At 38.5% G+C, this 22,201-nt stretch overlaps 1 protein-coding gene and 1 long non-coding RNA gene across 12 annotated transcripts in view; one reads left to right on the top strand and one right to left on the bottom strand.

The window, feature by feature from the left end:
- Window positions 1-21,923, bottom strand: part of LOC121073344 — a 32,243-nt gene extending 10,320 nt beyond the window's left edge. The window contains exons 1-4 of one of the 4 annotated variants that reach the window (XR_005821638.1): window positions 21,511-21,923; window positions 21,229-21,318; window positions 2,401-2,525; window positions 2,182-2,318 (exon numbers count right to left, since the gene is read on the bottom strand). This is a non-coding gene — a long non-coding RNA (uncharacterized LOC121073344). Of the gene's footprint in view, window positions 1-2,181; window positions 2,526-21,228; window positions 21,319-21,510 lie in introns of those variants that run through there. The other 3 variants (XR_005821639.1, XR_005821636.1, XR_005821637.1) reach the window with 3 other exon arrangements.
- The window catches only part of ANK3 (ankyrin 3), a 358,746-nt gene that overhangs the window by 80,722 nt on the left and 255,823 nt on the right, over window positions 1-22,201 (top strand). The window lies entirely within an intron of this gene.

Genomic DNA, 22,201 nt, shown 5'->3' with positions numbered 1-22,201 from the left:
ATCAGAATTGTGTTCATTCATGTATTCACTGCAATTTATCTGTTTGTTTTGGCTACTGGCTGTTGATTTATGTATGTTTCAGTTATATTTCAGTTATAAAACTTTTGGGAAATGGTGTTTCAATATAGCATCTAAATATAGACAAATACTTTCACTAGTATTACTATATACTAAAAAAACCATCTCATTGCTTATAGATACAGGAATATCTATGGATATGTGAGGGAATGGGAGGTGTATATCATTTTATTTATTAAAATACTTCTGTAGAAAGAAGGCCTTGAAAAATGTGTGAAGATACTTTCTCCAACCCTCTCCTTTGCTATGTATGAAAAACATTGTTTTTTTAGGTTTTGATTATTTTCTTTTTTCCTCCAAAGAGAAGACCTTCACCCAACGGCACAATTATTACAGAAATAGAGAAAAATATTCCAAATAGACATGCTGAATCTAACAGTCATTTTGGCTCTTATTACTTCTGTGAGGTCTGTGGAGGATGCAGGTAGCACGTCAGTCTCTGTACGTTCTTCATGCAGGCTGTTTTAAATTTCCTAGGATCATTTACAAGCTGTAATTATATTAATCTATTCGTATCCTCTTTCCTCACTTCCTTTGCTTTGCAGGGTAAGCCCCTTAATATAGATTGACTGGAGAAGAACAGATTTGTCCTTCTTGCTGCCTGTCTTTAAGTGCGCTGTGTGACTCGAAAGCAGGGCTATTGGGGGAAGGATGACCTAATATACTGCAGGCAGGAAGCAGAGCTGATTAGTCTCCCTCAGAGATGCCATTATAGGGTGTGACTGGAGCTATATAAATCTAGTAAGTAAGAGTTTTCTTGTAGAAATGATCATAGATGTATCCAAGGGGGGGAAAATAAATCTGAGTTCATGTTCATCAGTATTTGATATCTTATTGACATGAGAACAATAATTCTTTCCACATATGATGACAGGAATCTCCCTTTCTACTCTGACTTTCCTAAGTCAGTCAAATGATAGTTTCTCCATTTAGAAACACTGTTTTGCAAAGCAAAATAATCCACGTAACAATGACCCATTTCAGGATAGTGTGGAAATTCTGTGCTTAATCCACCATCTGCTGGTTCAGGACAGAGATCTGAACTAAAATCAGCTTTTGTCTGGTGACTGGGAGACATGTGGGTTCAATACCCTTCCCGGAGAAAAAACAGAACTTGTCTTTCTCAAATTATAGGTCTGGATGCAGAGTTATGATGCCAAAAGGAGATAACACAAGAGCGTATCAGTCTACCCTTATGACTGTCTTCCAACTGAATTATTTGTTGAAATACACTAGCTTTCCTTTTCAAGTAAAGCATCTTTATGTTGGATAGTTGCATAAACTATTTCCCATAACGTGATATATATGGCATTACTGTTTTTGTGGATGCAAGCTTATTTAATATTATTGTGTTAATGTTACTACAGCTTGAGCATCTCTGAGTGGTTCTATGGTGCTACTACTTTCCCTTTTTTTAAAAATAAAAAGCCAAAACAAAGAAAAACTAGTTGCCAAGTGCAGTAATTAAAGCAAAGTCAACTAAAACCAAGTTAAAAATACAATGACTTGTTTTTTGATCCCTAAACTTGTGTGCAACAGTAGGTTAATCTTTGCAACAATTATGTGAGCATAAATGTCTCAGTTTTGAACTACTTAGCTTGCTTTCTTTTGTCTACGAGGACTGTTGTGCTTGAAAGATTGGATTTTAAGGTAGAACAGAAAATAGAAAGCCTCAAGAAACAGGGAAGGGGCGGTAGATGTCAAGGCCCTGAGAATCAAGGGAATGTAGAACTCACAAGGGGACACTGATCAGCAAGAGGAAGCTTAGAGCTGATGTGGTAGCAATAAAAACAATTCAGTTTGGAACCAAAACAGATGTGCAAAGTAGTGGGCACCACCACCAAAGGCTAAAATGATCAACAAATTTGCATTGTATCTACATTCACATAAAATGCAGGATACCAGTTGCTATATTACAACAGAATACTACACGTTATGTACAGGATTTAGTAGTTTTCTATCAGTATTGTAAAGTTGCTATTGATGAATTGTTTCTGTACTGATGTAAAAAGAGGCACATCTCCATGTGTTTTACTTCAATCTACGCACTTTAACGGAGGCTATGGATGCCTCCAATGGAGGTTATGGATGCCTCCAACCAATGGCCAGGATCCCTGCATTCTATTTTCTACTGCAATTCTCCACATTGTCAGGCCCCTTGATTCTTCTCCGCGCTCTTGGTCTTGAGTAGTTTAGAGTTGCTGTAGTGCTACTTGTTCCATTGGCAATCACAAATAAAGCTGTGAATAAACCCAATAAGGATCAATTTGTAGTCTGATGCTGTGGCATATGAACTGCCCTCACTCACCCAGTATAACCAACCAGCAGAGATGACCCCTGATTGACAGGATACTGCAGAATATCATGGGTGATGAATTTCAGAGCTTGTAGTGAAGCAGTTTCCTTTGAGGTATCTGCATCGAATGCCATAACATGTGGTACGCTGGCTGCAAAATAAACATACCATGTAAAAGGTATTTAAATTTCCACAGCACTTAAGTAGCTGAAGTAGGCATTATAGGATTGTAAAAGTGCCCTCTGAAAGCAACTGATTTTTTGTAGACCAACAAGAATACAATTTAAACAGTAGCAAGCTCCTTATAATTTGTCATCGTGTAGACAGGTACATCTGATCATGTGAGATTTTCATTAAACAGGCTGGAACTGGGTAAGTGAAAGGGTAAACAAACTGGAAAGAATCAAAGAATTAACTGGTAAGGTAAGGGGGGTTTCTGACTGTTGTCTAGCTTAGCTGTAGTAAAATAGAATGAGGCCAGTGTGGCCTAAGCAGAAAATGCCAACTATGAAGGCCTGTCAAGCACTTGTGTGTTTCTTGGCATGAGCTATCCAAGACTGACAGTATCTCAGGATCAGCGGCCATAAGAGCTGCTGCATGTTCTCAGGGCATGTTTGGCTACCTTGCTGTATCTCTGTTGTAGTAGGTAATATTTTAATTCATACTTCCTGGTTTTGCATTTGTTGTTTTCTCTTGTACGTCCTATTACCTGTAAGACACTGGCACTGACAGGATTAAGTCTGGGTAGTTAGTTGTCTTCTTTCATCACTTCTTAAAGTCAATCTGGAAATGCTACGTTTTTTTGAGAAAAATGTTAAACGAAAAATGTGAAATTTCTTAAAAGAAAGTAGTACACCAAACACTTTCTATTCTTGGCTCTTTCAGTAGAATTTTCAAGGAAAATAATGTATTTAAATTAACTTCAGGAAAATCTTTGCCTACTTTTTAGAATGCATGAGCTAACAAGTGCATTTTCCTCAGACCCACTGTGAGATAGATGTGGATAACAATGTCCATTTTATAGCTGTAAAGTACCACTAGTAGGAAGAACTGATTATTGAAGCAGTTGCTCCTAAAACTACTGTATTTGTAAGTTTGAACTTATGCACACAGGGACTTAGGACTGGAAGCTTCCACCTGAAATTATGGGTGACAATTTGTCAGTTCTTGTTCTGTCCTTTTCAAGACTGTTCATAGCACATCTGTCATACTGGAAGCATAGGAGAAATAGAGCTAATGGTTAACCTATTTTTCTGATGAGCTAAATCACTAGCATCCACTTAAACTGGTACAGATGTGCTAGCAAGCATAGGTTGCTGCAGATTTTATGTACAGTTTTGAAGCTTTTTATGTTACTAATACATATGTATTATTTCAAAGAATCAGGTACATCATTCTGGAAACATTCTGAAAATGACTGGCTTGCTTTAGGGTTGTCTAGGTATGGAAATACAGCAGAGGATGAAAAGAGTAATTCTGTTCTCTTTGACTGGTACATTGTGTCAGGTGTGAAGATTTCAAGAAAGACCCTGATCTCATTGGAAAAAAAATCTGATGCTTTCTCTTTACAATGAAGAGCACTCCCTGTGAAAACTTTCACACTATGTTGTACTGTATATCATGAACTTGGTATAGGTAGAAACATACTTGATTAACGCTTTGCAGTGTTTAGGTATTCAGTAACAATTTGCCCATCTTCTCCTCTACTTTATTGCCTCTGTTTGCTGTTCTTCAGTACTACATGTGATTTAAATGCAGGCTCTTACTCTCATGCAACATTTTTCTTCAATGTAATGTTTTTTCAGTACAATTCATAGAGAAGATATGAGCTTGGCCTCTTCCTTCATTTATGAGTCTTAAAGCATGCCACTTGTTGGAGAAGCAGACATGTTAGGAGCAGGAAGCTAATTTTAGTCTACCCATTTAAAAAAAGGTGGCTCACATGTGGCTTGTCCCCAAGTGGCTGATGTGCCAGAACTTATAAGCACATGATAATGCAGGCATGATGGCTGCTGAGAAACTGGAATTATAAACTGTGAATTGCAGACCTTACCAGGTCTTTCCAGGATATTTTTTAACAGCGTAGTGGAAGTTTTGAGAGGTGTAATCTTTGCCTATCTAAAAAATCTCCCCCAAAATTCCCATTCCTCTTAATTCTTTGATACACTGACTGATTTTTCTGCACTCTGGCATGAGAAGGAGAAGGCTGGGTTAGTGGTTAGTCCTGGTTCTGTGGGCAAAGCTAGCTCCTGCTTTTAGGACCATTAGCTCTGGAGGGGCCCAGCTGGTTTGCAGCCTTTGTGAATAACCACTTCCATGAATTTGAGCTGAGTGGTGCAGGTAGAATTTCAGGTATGTTCTGTGTTCAGGGTATGTTTTTCCTGCCACTCAGTCCTCCTGTGCCCTGATGTGGGCTCATGGAATCTGGGCTCTAGAATTAGAAGGTAGGAGGACCTTAAGAGTTTAGTCAAAATTACATTTTTTTTTTTTTAATTTTTTTTCCTGGGATTTCTGATGCTGCTTTGAAAATCTCAACTCAGAAATGACCGCAATTGTTGTCTTTATTGCAAATTGCCTGTGACAGAATAAGCTATAGAGATCACAGCAAAGGGAATCACAGCAATATGTAGGCAGAGGGTTGGTACCCAGGTGCGTTCCTTTCACTTCCACAAGCTGGTACGATTTGGGAGCAAGTTTCTAGGTCTCTGCTGTGCAGTGGAGCAAGGCAAGATGACTGATGCTACCTCATACAAGAAGGACTGTGTTCCTGTCTGAGGTGTAAACAGAAAGCATTTTGTCCCGTCTTTCAGTATGTGGAGATAACCGGCAGAGAGAGAATGCAGACTTCCAGGTAACACAGACAAATCCTCCTAATACAGGGGGGAACATTTCCAGTATGTGTTCCAAGATACAACTTTTTGTTGCTTGCTGATGTGTTAATTTTCAATCATGTCCAGGCAAACGAAAGAAGCCTACAAAGGACCCAACAGTGAAAAAGCAATTGATGACAATCTAAGAAATTGAAAAATCAAATTCGGTTTTAGTCACCAGTTAAAGCTGAAATGGTTTAATTTGGGGGTGGGGTGGGGGGTGGAACACAACTCCATAGTTCTGGCTTATCATGCAAATTGCCTTTGCATCATTTCAGCTGCTTTGAAAGCCAATTAAAGGGAGATGGGGAGGGGCACTGTCTCTGTTTACTGTACAAAAACTCTTAGTTCTCATGTGTTCAAATAAGCAATTACACTGTAGGGAAGGGATGTGATAGTTTAATGCAAGGTGTCTTAAAGCTCTGTCAGTCTTTTCCATTCTCTCTTGCAAGAAGAGGAATTGTTTTCTTCACAGGTGGCATTCAGCCAGCTAAAAACGACTAATTATTTGTTGTCATGGTTATCTTGTGCATACATGCTACTCACTGGATAGTCACCGTAAAATATTAAAAGTTAATGGAAGATGGGTCAAGGATGTTCTTGGGATAAAATGATTGTGTTTACAGTGAGAAAGCAGTCAAGAAAGAATACAGTTTGAAAAATAGCAGCTTTCCATTTGGTTGCTGTTTTGGGGAGATGTGGAGGAGTCTGAGAGGAAAAGTTCCTGTTTAATAAGGTATAATCATGAATGGTTTCTCAATAATTGAATGGAAGTCACAATTATAATCAGAGCCCTTTTATGTGAGGTAAGGACTTGGTCCTTGTCTTCAGACTTCTCACCATTTAAAGTCTATGAGTTTGTGGAGCAAAATATGAAAGCAAGCAAAGGAGAATATAAATGACCACAATAGTTCCATGTCTCCGTAACTTTTACCATTTAATTAGTTTTGCCAAAGACAAATCCAGAAGGTCTGTAAGGATGGGGGTAGTAGTAACAAAAATGGGAAATTGGAGAGCTAGTAGGGAGAAAACCTGTTTCTGGGATGAGTAGGGGTTAGGGGGAGCCAAGAGTCAACCAGCCCCTGGGAAGGGCTCAGGGTTTGGTGTAAGGCAACAGCAATGTACTGCTGCTATTCTTGTATTTTGACAGTCTTAGGAGCTGAATGGCTGGACTGTCCCTCCTTCTGCCCCAGGGCAGAACTTATCCAACTGGATAAGGGGTTTGTTCAGGCATTTGCAAGGAGTCTATAGGATGGAGAGGCTCTCTAGATATTTCTGTTTTGTGTAGCTGCTAGGTAAATGCCTGTTCCTGCCAACCCAAGAGACCTTGGTCTGATCTCCATATCCTCTGGGGATGCTCTATTTTCTCCCTCAACAGTGGGTGTAGAAATGGGGGACAGAAACCTTCCCCATATTCTGTCATTTCTGTAGCTTTTCATACGAAATCTTACATTACCTACTTGAATTATATCCTAGCTATGAACTGAAAAGTCAGCTGTTTCACAAGCTGTGACCAGTGAACCAATAGCTATTAGAATTAAGTTCTTAAAGCAATGGTACTTTGTTCCTTACCATGAGCAGTGTGAGGCCTGGAGTTAACTCCTGTAATGGCTTCCTGGCGTGTTTCCATGCAAGCCTTTTCCCAGGTGTCTCCAGTAGTAATACAGAATGGGTTTGGTATACAACACCATAATTCTCAAACACACTATGGAGTTTCCCACGTAGTTTTTGCAACTTTCAGAAGAGCAGTCTGACATGGGGAACTGAATCTGTCATGCCTAATTATTTTTCTTAACCTTCACTATCTTCCTGTTCTTCCCCTGTCAAATAACTCTCTAAAGCTCTATGAGTTTTCATGGAGCAGTGCAGATGGTTGTGCATTCAGACTGAGCTGGCTGATGAAAACCAGTTGTAGTGTGGAAGTTCTGCTGCTGTGTTAGTACAGTGTTGTGCCCCTTCTGGGAATCCTACGTAAACTCTTGAGTATCCTGGAAATAGTAAAGATTCCACGGTGATTTTCATGCATGTGGGAATGTACAATATGGTTGAAAATAGAAGACCTTGTTAGGTTGCTTTTTTGTGGCGTGTTGCAAACACTGGTTTATTTTTAAAGGATTTTTCCAGCAAAGTTATGGTAAAGGTATTTCATGTGTCAGAAAAGCAAATCCTAGTAAACTGCACCAATCTTCCAGAATCGCATTTTCGGTTGCTTTGTGTTCTGCTTCCATTAATAGTAAGGGTCAGTTAAAAAAAAAAAAAAAAAAACCTTTTTAGCAGACTTTTTTTTTCACACTAGCCTTCCCAAAGCATCTTCCAGTGTCCTCATATAATACCCTTATTCAGTCTCGTTCATCAGTATTGAAGATTCCCTTCAGAGTTTCCTGAAGCATCAAAATAAGTATTCCTTTCTCATTGTTTATGAATGCAGGTAACCATGGTAAAATACAGTCAATAAATTATTAACCTGACTCTTAGCATCTTTAATGCTTTCCTTTGTGTAATTCACAATAGCATAATGTTGTATATTTCATATCTCTGCAGGACTTCTGAGGTGGATAAATGATTTGAGCTGAATCCACCTTTCGGGGAGCATTTAGAAGGAAGATCAGTTTTAAATCTGGGTATAGAGGTGCCAGAACTTAGTATCTCAGAATCCTTAAACTGTTGCCCACTGACTCTGAGTAGCTTCCCTGTTCTGACACCTTTGTGATCACACCTTTTTGAGATGGGTATAGTACCTGCCCAAGTTCCAGTTGGCTTCCAGTATTTGTGCTAATACCCCCAAGCATTTCAGTCTCTTTCAGGATCTGCAAAGCATGCCTGACTTATCTGAAATTCATGAATTCATAGCACAGAGCTAAGAAGAGTTATGGTGATTAAACTCTTCCACAGCATGAGGCAGAAAATTTTACCCTGTGATTTCTTTAATCAGCTCCATAATTTCTAGCTCAACAGAAGTATGTTTTTTAGAAGGACGTCTGATTTTGGTTTTAAAAAAAATCAGTATAAGTATTTATTGTAGTTTTTAATAGTTCTTTTCCACTAAATAATTTCCTTAAGTGTCAGTTGTTGTTTTCTCCATACTCTGGTATTAGTGTAATACGTTATGATGTGCTTGTGCTTGCCATTTAATGAGGTTGATTTGATATTTATTGAAATAATTGTGGGATATATAACACTTGTGCATGCCAGTTCCATGAGGTAAATTTTGGTACTTTTAGATAAAGTGCCAAGTATTGTCTTGATGCCAAATAAGGCATGGTACTTCATGGAAAATAATGCCAGTGTTGTGACTGAAAGGGTATTTCCTTTCATGAAATAAGTAGTGGATCAAAAGCAGGCTCTTTGTTATCATCTTCAGCTGTGGAATTAGCTGGCATTGTACCAAAAGCAACAGAAATTATTTTGGTGAATAAAGTTTTTTTAGAACTACTGTGGAAGCCACTGTCTTTTCTGGGGAAGAAAACACCACCACTTCACTCCTAAAAACACAGGAGAAAAAACTTCACAGTGAATGTGCAAAATTTACTTATCAAATTTTGCAGTATGTTTTTTATTAGCCTTTTCAGGCAAGTGGAGATTTAAGTATGCTTGAGTTCTTGGAGAATCCTTTGTAACTCCCTGCAGTACCATTTTTAGTCTTTACCTTCCCAAAATATCAGAGAAGCCTAGCAAAAAGGTGTGGAGTTTGCTCAGAAACCTTTAAGGATTCAAACCACAGGTGTAGTGACCATGTGGAAAACCTGATCCCAGCAGCAGTTTTGTCTTCAGTCTCCTCACTTCAGTCCAACCTTATCAACTCCCTCCTTGTTTTACTTGAGAGTACTGGACTAATGATACCCAGTGAAGAGATGAGATGGACCGGGGGGGCGGGGAATATCTGAAATGGTCAGATGATTTTCTACGAAAATGCAAATTAAGATTCTCAGTGTTTTTGGAATTTCATTGTGAAATTAATTTTCTCATGTCCTAACTTCTCATAGTTACAGAATGATATAATCTTGAATAAACTAAGGTTGGATCCATCTGCAATCATTAAAAAAATTAAATTCCAAGAGATATCAGTAACAATCTGTTTCAGTTTGTACATCTTATTGTTACGTGCATTCACAGTATCCTTGGGCAGAAAAAATACTTTCCTTCAAACAATAAAGACAGCCACTTTTTAATCCTTGCCATTGTGAACTGGAATGGCATAAAGAAAGGTGTCATCCTCTAAAAGAGTGTTTGCTGACTTTTTATTATCAAAGAAATTAGATATGGAGTGAGTTTCAGTTTTCAGAATTATTGTTTTAATTTTTTTTCCTTTGGTTGTAGTATTGGTTTATTTTTTCTTTGGACCTTTAGTCTGGCTTACAGTGGCTCACAAGCAACCAACCCATCTTCTAGGAGGATGAAATATCACATTGGGTACTATTAATGGCATCTCTTGCTTGGCTGTGAACATGTTCATATGTAATAAAAAGAATTAATAGGGTGGATGTGTGCTTTAACTGCAGTCTATCTGCTCAGTGGAATGAGGCCAACAAACTATGGATGGAAACATTTTAAAAGAGCTGCATCAGTTACTTTTCAGTTTAGTTGTTTTATCTGATTGTAGCACAGCTGTTCAGCAATTTTGCTTCCGACAGCCATGATCGGGAGTGACCTCCAGGTTACTTTCATAAGATGCATAATATTTTTGTTTTATAGATACTGCTTCTGGAAGTAGAATAGATTTCTTGAAGAATGCAAGTCTTCCTGTTGGAAATCCTTTTTCCTCCAAAATGTAACATGTCACTTTAAATGTTGAGGCGTTTGTTTTGTCAAGTACTCTTCTGGATGTCTAGAAATCCCTTATTTCTCAGTAGTCTGTTTCTTAACAGTGAATTGCAGGGCATGGAAAATGGTGCCTGAAAGATGTAGCAGATTGTTTTGAAATTTTGAAATGCAAATGGAACCAACACACATTTCACAGTATTAGTATTATTCACTTCTGTGCAGAAAAAACTTCACATTTACATACCTTTATTAACTGCAGACAGTGAAAACTGGAACCATACTATGTAGTGTCATAGAATCAGATACTTACATGATAGAATTCAGATCTAGAATCCCACTTAATGAATCCACTTTTTTTTTTTTCCCCAGCATCATCTGAGCATGTGACAAATTTTATGTGAGTGCTTCAAGATTGGGTAGTAGGTTCCTTGCAGTTTGCCCTGCCAGAGTAAAGCCCAGGTCTGTGCCTAGCTTGCTCACTGCAGAGCAATAGGATTTGACGTGCAGGGACATGAATTCAGAGAGGACTGATATTTTCAGTGTCTTACATTCTGGGACAGAAAGTTGATCTTGTTCAGATGAAGAATCTACACTGCCTTTATGGTCTCTATGTAGGTCCATGTTCATCTGTCTCCTTCTCCAGCTTCCTGGTAGGAGGCCTGGTAGGAGGAGTTCTTGGGAATTTGTGATCGGTTTCTGTAAGTGAAGGTGGTTACCAGCACTGCCACCAGTTATGAAACAAGAACCACTGCTCTTTAACAATGGGCCCAGAAACTAAATTGATCTGTGGCTCTTCAGAAGTGTCTGGTGTCTCTGATGGAGTGCCGATGCAAGGCTGCACTGACACCTGCTTCTTTGCAGACCAGAGAATGTCATATTCTTTTTTGGACTGCTTGGTTTAAACACTGTGTAGAATCACCAGAATCACCACTTTGAGAGTATACTACTGCATGTAACAATGATTTTTTTAGTTTCCTGTTTGCTGTGATTAAGGAAAAAAATCAGTTTGGGGGGGGGAGGGGGGTTAGCTAACTTTTTGGCAGTAGAATGTTAACAGTGTCTTTTGAAGAACAGTGCTTATTAAGATAACAGGCTTACTAGAACTGATTTTACAGGACATGTATGGAGCAAGCACTTTTTTTTTTTTTGCTAGTGTTATAATTTACTGATTTGGATCTTTTTTTCACTTGATCCAGCAAATGCTTCCTAATACCACCATATTGTAAAACAGTGGGTCAGTCTTAGCTGCTGAGGAAAAAATAATGTGTTCCCTTTTCATAGAAATCATTGGCTAACCTTGCCTGTGCCCTGACAAGTCTCCCTTCTTTCTTACCATCACTTGGCTTTATATACTGCAGAGTTCTGAAATCTGTCATTTTCTGGTCACTTCTACTGACACAGAGTTGGCTTATTCCATGGCTTTCTCCTGGCTATGTTTGTTGTAAGCTCATACTATTCTGTAAGCTCTGAGTTCCCTTTTTTCCCATGCTAGACTTACTGGGAATTCAGCAGGTGTTTTTTGTGCTTTTGCCATGCTGCCATTTGCCACTTTCTGCATGTAGTTAATATTCTGTATCCCAATTTTTCTAAGACTTTTGCCCAGCTCAGTCACTGCCTCTATCCCACTATCCCATTCTCTTTTCATTCACCTCCTGCAGTATCTTTTAGCCTGCTCTTTGTGCCTATAGAGATCTTATCAGAGGTCTGTAAAACTTAATTACTTAGGTTTTACCTTTTGTTCTCATGATGTTGCCTAGTGGTTCAGAATGAGGGGCCAGGTCTTTTGGTTCTCCCCTCATCTCCTTTACAGAACATACTCAGGCAAGTGGAAATGTAACAAACTTAGTGCAGTTTTTCACCATTGTCTTTCTCTGGCAAGTCAGGCACTGCAAAGGGTACGAGAATTCTTGGTTTTTGTCTTGTAGGCAAATGTGCTCACTTATGTTGTAGTAACTCACTTGTAGTTGAACTAAGATATCTGAGTCCCTTGGCTTTTGTAATTCCCTAGCAGACTTACAAAGCAGTTTGTTCCCTAAAAATGCAGCAGTTGCAGATGACCTCATTTTCAGTCCATTTAATGTAAAATGTGAGGTGTCCTCATAAATTTCTCCTTGAATTAATTCACAGATTTTCTTCTGTGCTTCAGAATATCTTTTGACAATGATCTATTTGTCTGTGTTTTTCTAAGTAATGCTTCCAGTTTCCTCAGAGAGCAGAACTTTGATAGCAAGGAAACTTCCCACTCATAACTCTTTGAAGGAATGGCACAAGCACTTGGTTGTAAACACTGAACAAATGTTGTGCTGTAATTTGTCCAAGCAGCTGTTTTTCTCTCCAGTCTAATGATACATTGCAAAAATTGTCCATGCATGGATGAAAGACTCCTGATGCAGGAGGTCTCACTTCACATTTATTCTTTGTCACTCTCTGGATAAAATCAATACTGAAGAAGGCCATTTACCCTCATTTTCTAATAGCCTTAGGTTGTTCCGGTACAGTTGTGATTTTTCTTTATTTTTTTTGTGCTTTGGACTTCCTCGATGCTATTGCCTCTTAAAAAGTGGTAAAGAGTATCTGCATACTTTGTCGTCTTCTTAGCTATTACTGTCAATTGTAAGGTTTTGATCAGATCTGTCGTTGTTTTGCAGAAAAACCTGCAATGATATTGCTGCCAGCCACCTTGTGCATCTGAGGTTAAGCCTGCAAAACCCTTAGCCATTGCCTTTGTCCAGCTGAGACCTGTTGTGTGATCTACCCAACAGCTTAGGGAGCACTGGCTGTGCCTATTCTGGTGGCTTAGCCCACCCAGATTCTTCATGTGAGCAGTGGTTGTGGAAGCTTTCAGATGTGCTGTTAAACAGAAATTAATTGCTGCTAGGACTCCAACCAGAATCTAATTTTCAAGAAAATGAAGGAAATGACCTCATGAGGTGGTTGCCCCAGCAACTGAAGTGTTGCCTTGCTCACTAGCAGGCTGATGTTGACTGATTTGCTCACCTAAGGATGGGCCTCCTAATGCTCAATGCTTCCAACTGAAGAGCAGTTAAAGAGAGTGCCATCTACTCAGAACTGGATTCCTGGCTCTGCAGATAAGCATGATATAGCAGTTAAATTCCAGATATGCTGTGTATCTGGAAGCTACACACCCTGTATCAGGAGAGGTTGAATGAGATGATCTGATAGGTTACTTGGGCTGTGTATGCACAACACAATACAACATTATGCAGATGTAGCACAGACGTCTCTGTGCAAGTTATCTCAGATGCTGCACAGCTGAAAAGTAGATTAACTCAAGGTCTGTGTGATGTGCTGAGGCTGTTTCTGATACCCAAGTTAGCTTTTGTACTTCATTTCTTTCTTTAATCATGAACTGCATTGAGAGTCCCTTTTAAACCAGACATTTCTGTAGCTCTAATTCACAACCTGTAAAAGTACAGTTCCAAATTACAGTAAACCTCTGTACTTGGCCTAAACAAGATGTTGTAAGAGACTTTTTATTTAGTGAAACTTTTAAAATGAAGCGGATAGGATTTATGCACATGCAAAACTGCTTCTAATTTTAAAACTGAACTTTGCATTTATTCAAATAAAAACTGATATAATTGTGTACACTTTTATGTGTCTTATAAGGTTCTTGTCTGTTTCAAAAAGGTGTCTGTGTGAGTAATGTGCTTACTTATGTATTTCCTTGATGGTTTCTCTGTAAAGAGATGGTAGGAGGCTTTTAAAATAAATTTTGACCATATCAGTGTAACACTGACATAAGTTAGCAGCATGAGATTTCTTATGTTTTGGTTCTGTTTACATTGTTAGCAAATCTATGCCTGCTGTTACCTATCATCTGAACTCTGTGTTTTAATAACTCAGGGAATACCCTTTCCTGAAAGGATATACATTTTATATTAATTCTAGCTTTAAAATCTATTTCAATTTGATTTGCCAAGTGAACTCCTAAGTTCTTCCCCAATCCCTCTGAATATACAGAGAAAACTAGCCATTGTCCAATAACATCATCACTTCATATAAGCACAGAGGAAACTCGGATATGAGCCGACTGTGTAGATAATCATTTATGAATAAGTCTAATATTTATTCACATAAGTAATACTGTGTTTTTACAAATGAGTTTCAAGGACAATTGCTTAAGATAATTAAAAATTGTATTTAATGAGCAAACATGAATGACGAATTGCTTTTCTTAGAGAGATGAAATTAAATAATATCTGAACTTATTTGGAACAGCTGACAGTACATTACTCATTCCAGGTTTTTATTTGCTGTTTGTCTTACTGAATAAAATGCATGAGTGACCTAAGTTTAATAAGTTTAAGATTGTATTGTAGGCTAAACATAAGTAAGCATATAATAAATCATCATAATCTTTAAAATATACAGAATAAATTTTCATTTTCTCATGCCTGAGGAGCCCAAAGGATCACCTCGTAGTACAGCAGTCTATGTGAATGCTGCACTGGTAATTGAGATTTTCTTTGTAAAATCTATCAAGTTGGAAAGATTTTTATCAGCTATTTGCTTATTTTCTTGGGAATTAAGAATCTGATTTGTGTGTTAGTGCCAACATTTGTGGTTGTAGTATGTTAAGAAAGGGAATATGTGATTTTTTTTTTTGACCACCCGTACCTTTGTGGGATGCATATTTTTTGCATGGTGAATGTTACAAGTGCAAACTGCTTTGAGACTGAAGTCAGGAGTGGGGTTTACTGCTTCTATTTGTGGCTCCTTTGAGCAGTCAGTTGCCTAGGAGATCGCTGGCAAAACCCCAGCAACTACTTACACCACGTTAGCCTATAAAGTAAGCGCTGCAACAGATCTAGTGACAATCATTAGACACTTCCTGAGAAAACACCCTGGAGGTTTTAGAAGGGTTTATATTTCCACCACCTGTCTCATTGTCACATCTGCTCTTCAGAAAACAGAATGGAAAATGTTTAATGATATCTTGATAAATATGTTTGTTTCTTTCCCCAATATAAGCAATCAATGTCTATTAAAAACAATTTCTTTTTCTTCCTCATATAATCCTTCTTTGTGTCAGAGATAACCAGCAGTCATCTAAAAAGATTAGCTAACTCCTGTGATTAGTGAGCTCAAACCCTGTGCTTTACAGGTAAGTGAATGTGGCACTGAGGCATCCCTGTCTACATTGTTATCACTTTCTTTGGCTCTTATTTGTGATCCCAATTTATGGAATGAAAACCATAAAGGCGATAGGAGAATGCTGACATGCAGGGACTGTGGATGCTATTGGAGTATATGTTCTGAGGAAGATGGTAAGTGGGATGTTTTCAACCTTCACATCCACCATGATAGCGTTTTTACTACTTAACCGCTGACGTCTAACAGCAGCCTGTTGTACTCCTGGAAACCAGCTCTGTGGCACTGTTGAAAGGAGGATAAGATGGGAAGGAACTGCCTTGTAGAACTAATGGATACTAGTTTTCTGTGGAGGTTTTTTTCCCAATTGCAGAATTTTTGGACATGCTTCTCTGAAAGGTTGTTAGTATTTTCCTCTGTATTTGAACATTTCAGTTGGTAAACCAGATACCATTTCAGTATATGTTGAAGGGTGGTGTAATTAAGCATAGGTCCTCAAACTAGGAAGAGAGGAATACACAACCAGAAATGGATGTTGTGTACCTTGCTGAAAATGATGAGAGTTTTCAGCAGAATATGTATCCAGAAAATATTCTTAGACCACTCAGAAGCTTTGCAATTAAATCTAATTTGAACAAGATAATTGCATTACTTTTTATAAATTGGAAATTAGTCAGTCAGGTTTTACAGGTACTTAATTGTGCTCCAGGAGATGTACAATGCAGGGGAGACTTTCAGAAGAATGGAAATATACCACTGTGAACTAATGTTTAAAGAAAAAACTGAAGAAGGAGCTTGTTCATTTCAGTGCTATGGCAGATGGAGTTCCAAGTGAGCTCGGTATTATGCAGCATTGTCAGAGAAGGAAAAAAAAAAAAAAAAGTATTTTGCATTCTATAGCAGCACTTAGTAGTAGTGTGACATATGAATGTCTTTGAGCAGGTCTACTTAAATCCTCAAAAGCGAGAGCTGTTACTGGGAACAAGCTTTAAATGACAAGTTTTCCATTAAGTGTCTGGAGAAGCATTGAGTAAATGACCTTAAAAGGTCACGTCCCTTTCAGTCCCTATTATGCTCACGGATATTCTGAGGTGTTTCAAAATATTTTCAAAGGTACATATTACTCTTCCTCCTCCAGGGATACAAATTCCCAATTCCTCATTGCCTTTCACACTTGTGGATGTGTCTCAAAAGCCAGTCTACCCACAAGTCTGATATTTTCTGTACAGTTCAGTGGCTGTGGCAAACAACGAGTTTGCCTGGTGGCAGATCAGTAGGTTGAAGGCATCTCCTGTCATGTTGATGCATTAGTTGTCTGGCATTGCTATTGCCTTATCACTCACAACTGCATGTACCCATATTTCTACAAATTGAGTGGAACCTTATCCCTTACATGAAAACTTTGATGATGGGAAGAATTGGTGAGATTTGCTGAAAGGAACTACTAGTGAGTTGAGTACAATGTATCTTTCGATTTAACAGTTCATTCTGGGAGAGAGCCAAAATGATTTCCTACCCTCAGACCATAAAAAACAATGAATTCTTAGGCTTTATTTGTGAATGAATTTCATCACTTCTTGTAACATCTTCTGTCATCTTTAACATATGGTAAAATAGCTGAAAACCTGTTTACAACATTAGTTCAAATTAAATAACCATTTCCCTGAATCTTTATGGAAGATATAATAAAAAAATAATCAAATACAATACATGATTATAAATAAATAAAAGAAGTATAGGTACTACATACCTGGTTTCATCATACCTGAAGGTCTTGTAACAGTTCTCCCTGGATGATCATTTATTCATAAACTCTGCTTTATACATTGGTTTTTCTTCCGCTTACAGGCTATATACATATGTAAATGTGTATATATTCATGTAATACATTTTTCTATATAGAAACATTCTAAACCATCCTTTTAGATATACATGGGAATATTTATAGTTCTAGAATGTTAATCTGTATTTGTTTAATAAGTGGCTTACATTACATGGTAGGTTATGGTATTAGCTGTTATGATAGCTCCTTGTTTGGAACTACCGTCATTTGCAAAATACTGTAAGGTGTGTGTGTGTGGGGTTGTTTTTAACATTGCTTACACACAAGTAACTTCTGTAACAGAATCACAAAGATATGGAGAATGACTGTTGTTGACTGTAGAAAAAAACACTTTGAGCTTTGTCAAGTTATCTTTTTTCTGTGAACCTGGGATCATTCTAATTTATTTAGTATTTATTAAGAGTCAGTAGAAAGGAGCAGAAAAGGAACAAGAGACACCAAACATAGCTGGGGCCAGCTGTTCTGCTCTCTCCTATGAGATGTCAAAAGAAAGCTGTTTCAATGTCACTTAAAATGTACATCAGGCCAAGGGCAGGGTTTTTAAACATCTGATTTAGTGAGACAATTTGAGAGTGAATGTGGGATGAAAACTAGCTGTCTTGGTCAACAGAAACAAGACTGAAGTAGTATTGAAAGGCAGAAAAGCAATTGGAAAAGACTCTAGTGATATCCAGACCGACAGAGCATTTTGTTACTCAGGTACCATCATCTACATATGTCTACTTGCTGATATTAAGGCCTACAATCTGCAGGAAGTTTTACCTCAGGCTTTTTTCAGTAACATTGGTGAGCATCACTGGCTCACCTGTCAATCTGTGACATTTGGAAGTCAAGTTGTTACAATGTCTTAAATCCACCCTGCTTTTCTTATTTGGACATCATAAGGTGGTAAATTACTAGAAAGAATCTTTATACTGTGTTATCCTAACTATGAGAGGATATCCATGGATGGATGAGCTATTGGCTCTGTTTCATGGAAGGAAACTTCTAACTTGGGAACTTCTCTCTCTCCCCAGCAGCAGTCATGGTAAGTTGTACTCATCAGAAGCAACTAAATCAAGAACTTCCAGAGTAACGGATGTAGAAGAATTGCATGAATGCCCTAGCTCTTTTAGGTTGGGTTTCCCGTAGGGCTCAATGGCTAAGTCATACGCTTGGCTTTTAATGATGAGGACTGGCTGACATGATGCAACTAGGACTTGATTTTTATTATTTTTGTAAAGCTCCCATAAATACTGGGGCTAAATTATTTAAATTTGAAAACAAACTAACAACAAAAAACAAAACAGCAAGTTAAAGATTTATTGGTACTCTTACTGGATAACCTTCACAGTGTGCAGGTGGTTCCAAATCTCTCCAAGTAAGAAGACCCTCCCGAAGGAAGCCTAAAATGCCTTCGTATCTCTTCAGGATTTCCTTGTCCTCTCTCCCATTCTGTAGTTGAAGGTCTTTGGGGAGTATAGGTCATTACAACTCCATTTCACAAGGTAGCTGATTAACATGTAAAAATTTAAAACTTATTTTGAACCTTAGTGCAACAGGTGCACTGTAACATGTTAAAATAGATATATTGAATATTTCTTACCTATTTCTTAGTTATCTCTAGAATGGTGCTACCAACTCTTCAAAATAAACCTGATAATAGGCTCTGGACTTGGCAACTTGTAAGGGTAAGGCTGATGTATGCCATCACTCAATGTGTTTTTTTTTTAAGGTATGGCAGAATCAAATCAAAGTCATTGAGTTTATTTCCAGGGCCTAGTTCTAAACTACTATTCCTATTGAAATGCATGTGCAAATTGAAATAAGCTAAATGGCATTTATGGTGGAAATTCTATTCATATATATATATATATATATATATATATAAATGCACTTGAAATATATTTTTATTAAAAATACAACAAAAATACTACTTATATTCAAAATGAGTAGAGTTATCCTCTTTGGCTCATTTTATGTTTCTAAAAAGTATTGGTTTATTACCTTGGCCTAAATTTTGACTAATAAACTTATGATTAGTGGAAACAACTATTTTGCATCAAAAAACTGTAAATGGGTATTTATCTCGAAACTCCACCTGCTCTTCATATTTATGCTTATGTTCTCATGCTGTGTAAAGTGCTATTTGTGGACAATTGATAAGAGTATTAAATAGCCATTAACTGCTTTGCATCTGAAATTGTCAATTTGTTCAGGAGTCTTTTACTTATCTGATAAAGTATACATATAGACACAGATTCTACAATTGCTGGAAGAATGAAATCCTGACAAGGTTTCGTCACTGGAGGAGGATGGGCTGTTCATCCTTTTTTTGGAAAAATTCCAATTTGGCCACTTGCATCATGTACTCTATGCACTTTCCAGTGGAAGCGGAAAGTTTTTTTGATGGTGGCATTGATGGTCAACATTATCTTTGTCTCAGAATTGGTAAAAAGCGCTGAGGTCATCAGCTTCATACCTGAAATTTTTGATGCTGAGCTTTTGAATTGCTGTAGATGTGTGGCCATGTGTGTCACATAAGGCTAGACTGAACTTACGTGATGTAGTATTTTCTTCTTGGTTCTCTTTTGCTGTTTTTTGAGTTCCAGAAGAAAATTTGCAGACTTGAAACTAGACCCCACAAAGGCTGATCTTTCAAGGACAAGCAAATAAAGCAGTAGTTAAATTTAATTCTAATGAAAAATAACACCCCTTTCTCCAGGTGAAAATCACTGGTTAAGTATTCTGCAGAAGTTCTATTTAACTGAAGTTCACTGTAATTTATGTTGTAATATGTCTAGCTAGTAACTTCACAGATTCTTTTCCACTATAGTCAGGGTTTTTCCATGCCCACAGTAAAAGTACCATTCTTTTATTTATTTATTTATTTATTTTCAGTAGAATAAAAGCAGGAGGTAGCCAATTCAGTATGTTTTCCAGTTAGCTTCTAGCAAAAAATACTGACAAATCCTTGTTTACCATGTTGGTCTTTGCTAATGCTGCTGAGGTGAGAAAACCTTATCCACAAACTTCTCGTGATGTGTTTTGTATCTCATAAAGTAGTGCATGTGTATATCCTACTTATTTAGGTGATGATTGTAAAAATAGAAGAATTATATGGCTGTAAAAATATTTTTATAGGTAGGACTATCCTCAATCCTTTATATTTCTTTGCAAAAGTTTTGCAGGGTTTGTTCTGTCCTGATCGTCACCAGTTTCTCTGTTGTTTCTCCTTTTAGCCATGTGAGATTGTGGAGCAGGTAAGGTGAGCACTGCTCAAGTAGGTTGGGAATCCATGCACAGTTCAGGGCCAGGCTTGGAAAACTCATAACTTGTTATTTGGCCATGTGAGGCTCCACCTTATTATGCCCATCATTCCTGAGGCAGAAGTGCTAATGATTTTCATGGTGACTTGGACTCAAAATGTGTTTCAAGGCAGAATTAACGCTTGGCCCTTTACATTTCTGCTCCTTCACACTGACTTGTTCTTGGTTAAAGCTCTGTCCCAAGATGCACACAAAGGCGGTTCCCTGATGGACCTCCCACCGAAGGGGAAAAGCTGCCAGGGTGGGATGGCAGGCTTGCACTTGCACAGGTTTAGAAAATCCTGTCAACTCATGTTGAAAGAGGGAAGGGTGTTCAGTGGAAAAACTGACATGGAAAAAATACCTAAGCATTATAAACAAAGAGGGTTATAGTTCACAGTAAACAGTGAGAAGGAAATCAACAGTAAAAGAACCATCTAATAAAAAAGAACCATCTAGTAACATTGCAAAATGTAGTAGTGTTACAAAAAGTTTGGCATCTGATGTCTGAAACCACATACAGCGTTCCTATATCAGATTTACTTGGTTTTTAAGTAAGGATTGTTCTCTTCATTCTGTCTCATTTTTCTGCAAAGCAGAAAAGCTGTACGTAATGCCCACGATTTCTGGTTAAATTGCCATGTTGTTTTATAAAGACAGTCAACCTTCATTTCTAAGTTCCAAGTGACTGAGTTCGTTACATACTTTGGTGAACTATTTTGTTGATGAAATATCCTGCTATAATTTTGCCTGGGACGTGCTCTGAATTGTGACATTAACAAGGTGCATTGTTAATCAAAATTACACAAAAAGCTTTTGACTGTTTTCTGTCTTATTACTCTGGAAACCAAAGTAGTATGTGTTTTGGAAAGGCTGCTCTTGAAAAGAAGAGCAAGGGAAATCACATGTTCACCACCTCAAAGGTATTATCTTACTCAGATAGATGCTTTTGCTTTAAGTACTCAGCTAATCGCTTACCTGTTTTTCTATCATGCTGAAGAAGGTATTTTCTTTGTCAGGACTGGCTTTTTTGCTTAGGAAACTGGTTGTCGAGGGGCTTCAGTTTCCCTGTGTAAATATGAACGCACAAGGAGCTTTTCTCAGTTCTTAAAAATAGGCCTCTATTTCAGAATGCAAAATTCCACCCTCAGTGATTCCTGCAAGCTCCATTTGGTGCTCAGAAGTATATTTGAAAGTGTAAGAGAGAAATGACATATGCTGTTCTCCTTATAAAAAAGCATGGATTCAAACTGAACAGACCTAAGTTTCTGATGTGCATCTGTGGTGGCTGTCCTGCTGGTACATGACAAGAGGGGGAAACTTCTGGATCCCCAAGGGCCGAGTGTGTTCCTTAAGGGCCTGTCCCACTCCCTCCACCTGCACCAGGAGCACTCTGGAGCAGTGGTGAAGCAGGGTCTCAGTTTTGGGTGGAAGGAATCAGGAATTTAAAGCTTAGTTACCAGAGATGCTGAACTGGAACTGTTTTCTCTGGGCACAAGGAGCCCCTCTTAGTGCTGCGCTCCTCGCCGGGTGGGGGCGGGCGGCGAGGTGCCCCAGCCCCTTCTGCCCCGCTCCTCTACAGCATGGGGAAATGCCATGGCGGACAGAGAAATCCCATCCCTGCCACCAGTAACAGTCTCAGCTTGGGGAAAATTAAATTAATTCCTGTCAAGTAACGCATGCACGCGCGCTGCCTTTCCCCGGCCTCGAGCTCTCCTCACCGCTAAGGTGAGCCCTCGTGCTGACTGGCCGTGCTGATTGGCTGAGCTCTGCCTGCGGGCAGGGCCGTGGGCACCTTCTGGAACGTTCTGAAACCTTCCAGAAGCGTCTGGAGTCGGCTCCACCAGTCCCGTCAGGGCCCGCCTGCGCCTCATGGGGCTTGCTCTGAGCGGCTCTGGCTGTGGCGGGGGGAGCTCGTGGCTGGTCCTGAGTCTGCCGGCAACGTGACTGG

The sequence above is a fragment of the Cygnus olor genome, chromosome 7, assembly GCF_009769625.2.
Source record: "Cygnus olor isolate bCygOlo1 chromosome 7, bCygOlo1.pri.v2, whole genome shotgun sequence".
Taxonomy (NCBI): Eukaryota; Metazoa; Chordata; class Aves; order Anseriformes; family Anatidae; genus Cygnus; species Cygnus olor.
The sequence above is the reverse complement of the archived record's forward strand: the minus strand, read 5'-3'. Positions and strand labels throughout refer to the sequence as shown.